Raw genomic sequence first — 3,889 nt, 5'->3', positions numbered from 1 at the left:
TGAGATGTTCTATGAGTTACCCTTTTATGCTACGAGGGTTTGGGATCCATTGGTTATTGGCACACATGGTGCGGTCCTATTTGTATCCTTATAGCGAAATTTGAGCAAGATGGATATTAGGGTGTTGAATGGTTGATTACACCTTGGTTATGTTCTCTCCAGACTGTGGTATATTATGCTAGTTGCTTCTCAGTGGTTATGGTCATACACTTCGTGTATTTGATGTCGAATTACGTGTAGTTGTTGATTTTGAGCATGGTGCTTGAGGTATTTCATACGGACCAGTATTTGGATGGGGTCATGCATTGCAGCGGAGTTATGTCGGGATATAATCCTTTGTGTTAGATTCGTGTGTTTTGGTTCTGCAGTGTGTGATAGGTTCTTAGCCTTGAGTTGTAGTGGTAGTTATTGAGCTTGCGGGTAGTTCTCTCATTTGAGTCATTTTCTATGATTGAGTACCCTTGAATTGTTGCATATTGGTGCACAGATTGCACGGTTTGTGGCTCTGTGTAGTCTTGGTGTGGCATGTCAGTAGGGTAGCTTGTATTTGAAAAGATGAGGTCATCGGACCTAAAATAGGTGTTGTCGGATTTGATTGCGATATATTTAGAAAGACAATGTCGTTGATCGGCTTAGAAATTGGTTATAGTTCTTGTCGAAGGAGAGGGAGCCCCATGGCTTGTTGATCTGATGAGTGGTTATGAGTTTTTGCGTGTTTATTTCATCATCGGCAGTGTACGAAGGTTTTAGAGCGAGGTTTTTTATGATATGAGGTTTATCATCGGTACCGAGTTTGTTTTGAGCAGTTATTGTGGTCAAACGTTATTGCTACAAGTACGCGAGTTATGCGGTATTTCATGTGATTATATCTTGGGCTATGGTTATGACTTGATACAACTTGTTCAGACTTATACAGTGTGTAGATGTGAGATTAAGATCTTATAGGAAATTCCGGATATTGGAAATTGAATTCAATGGTTTACGGGCTAAGGTTGAAGTAATGATCTTCAGTTATGTTGTGTTGTCAGGCCTATATGGAACGACTTATGCGGGGGAGGATGTAACGATCCGATCGGTCGTTTCGAGCATTTGCACATCGCTCGGTAGTTTGAGGGCATAAGTGGCTCCGTATGATGTATTATGACTTGTGTGTATCGTCGATTTTTGTTTTCATGTTATTCGAAATCTATTTGGAAGAATGAATTTCATGATTGAAGTTTTAAGTTGGAAGATATGATTAAGTTTGACTTTTGTGAATTTGACCCCGGAACGAAGTTTTGATGGTTCCGTTAGGTACGGATGGTGATTTTGGACTAGGGTGTATGCCCGGATTTGCATTTGGATATTTCTAGAAGGATTCGGCACTAATTGGCGAAAGTGAGAAATTTGAAGGTTTGGAAAGTTCATAAGTTTGACCGGGAGTTGACTTTGATGGTACTAGACTCAGATTGTGGTTTTGGAAATTTGAATAGCTTCGTTATGTCATTTGGGACTTGTGTGCAAAATTTGAGTTCATTCCGGGTTAATTTGATAGGTTTCGATGCGAGTTTTGGAAGTTGGAAGTTTAAAGTTCATTCAAGTTTGAATTGAGGTGCGATTCATCGTTTCGATGTTGCTATGTGTGATTTGAAGCCTCGAGTAGGTCTTCATTATGTTATGGGACTTGTTAGTATATTCGGACGGGGTCCCGAGGGGCCCGGGTGAGTTTCGGGTGAGGTTCGGACCATTTCTCATTCTCATTTGGTTGCTGGTAGCTGCTGGTATTGGTGTTGCGCACCTGTGGGTGAATCTGAGCAGGTGCGATGGTCGTAGAAGCGACAAAGGAGTTGCAGGAGCTGATGTAGGGCTTGAGCAGGGCTCCACAGATGCGAGAGTTGGGACGCACCTGCGGAAGCGCAGAAGCGGTGCGTTGAGTCGCAGGGGCGAGGAAGTTCGCAGGTGCGATGGTAGTGCCAGCATTTGCGATCGCACAGATGCGAAGTGTTATTTCGTAGATGCGGTGCCAACTAGGTTCTGGGGTTCTCGCAGAAGCGAGATTGATACCGCAGAAGCGGTGGTTGCAGATGCGACAATGTGACCGCATATGCGGAAATGCTGTGCAGAACTATTATTTTGAAGTCTTGGTTCTTATTTCACATTTTGGGATTTTGGAGCTCGGTTTGGGCGACTTTGGAGAGGAAATTCACCATGTGACTTGGGGTAAGTGTTCTACACTCGGTTTTGATTATATTTTGCGAATCTATATTCACTTTTGGCAATTGGATTATTAATTTTAAAGAGAAATTGGGGGTTTTAGCCTAAAGTTTCATAGAGTGAGTTTTTTGAGTTTTGAACATCAATTCGGAGTTGGAAATTGGGTGAAACTAGTATGGTTGGACTCGTAATTGAATGGATTTTTGGATTTTATAAGTTTCAGCGAGTTCCGAGGCGCGGACCCGAGTTGGACTTTTGGGCTTTTAATTAAAGATTCGACCTTTATCGATTGGGTTTGTTTCCTTTGGCATTGTTTGATGTATTTGAGTTTCTTTTGGCTAGTTTCGAGCCGTTTGGAGGTCAGTATGCGCGAGATGGCATTTTTGGAGCGTCGCTTGGCTTGCTCGATATTGGATTTGGCTTGTTCAAGGTAAGTAACTGTTATGCCCCAACCTCGGGAAGCGCGACCGGCGCTCAACTAAGTGAACCCGGTCGAGCAAGCCTGTTGAATACTTTCTACCGAAGTCACCCATGATCAAGAAAAGACATAATTACCTTAATTAAACAGTAGGAAGTTCATTCATACAATATTAAATCGTTTCATTAGTTACTCCACTATTAAGTCCCAAAATACACATATACTTATAGTTTGAGTGGAACAAGTGATCAAACACAACATAACTTGTTTAGCATTTTCAACACCCATATACAACCCACATAGTGTCTATAGAGCCTCTAAAGATACAAAAGAGAGTAAAGATGGTGCCGACAACAAGGCCCTGACTATACCTCAAAAAGTGACCACAATATAAACAAAAGGTACAATACATGACCCCGGAATGAAATGGGGCTCACCGAGTACGTTGAGAAGAGGATGCGACACTATTTATGAGCAACACTGTCTGCTATGGAACCACCTGCATCCATTTAAAGATGCAGCGCCCCCGGCAAAAGGGACGTTAGTACTGTCGAATAGTACGAGTCTGTAAAACTAAAACATTGTCTCAATAGAATGAACAATAATACAGGGGAAAACAGTTAAGAATGCAATATGAGCTTTAAATAACACTAAAACATCAAGTTAAGGATCACATAGATTTTTAAGTCAATCCCTGCAATATTAGGTTGGATGGTTTTTAGTGCCAATATGCCACAATCTACAATACCACCGTGTTCTTACATGGAGTCCGATCTCGGCTCGATCGGCTAGGCCATCTCATTTGAGACATCAACCATATTCACAATTTCATCCACAATACCACCCTGTTCTTACACGGAGTCCGATCTCGGCCCGATCGGCTAAGCCATCTCATTTGAGACATCACCCTTTTTTAATCAGTCATCTCACTTCGTATTTCTTTCCCATCTTTTCAATACAATGGCAAGAGTGGCCCCAATTATAAAGTTATTCTTGGCGCTTGGCCGTATTTCATGATTCAAGTTCTTTTCCATATTCCAACATTATTATTATCATCAACAACAATAAGGCTTCCCATTCAAGACATTAAATTCACATATGAGCAATTTGGAATCCAAGGCACATAGAGGCTTTTCACACAATTTGGCATAACAGTCTTTAATCGAATTTGACTTGAAGTCTAGGCATTTTTAGCATATATTCTAAGTTTTGAACTTTTCCTCAAATGACGAGATAACATGATGAAAGTATGGGAATACATATTACACATATATTTTC

This window comes from Nicotiana tomentosiformis, chromosome 2 (genome assembly GCF_000390325.3).
Source record: "Nicotiana tomentosiformis chromosome 2, ASM39032v3, whole genome shotgun sequence".
In the NCBI taxonomy this organism is placed as follows: Eukaryota; Viridiplantae; Streptophyta; class Magnoliopsida; order Solanales; family Solanaceae; genus Nicotiana; species Nicotiana tomentosiformis.
Note: the sequence above shows the minus strand (reverse complement) of the source record.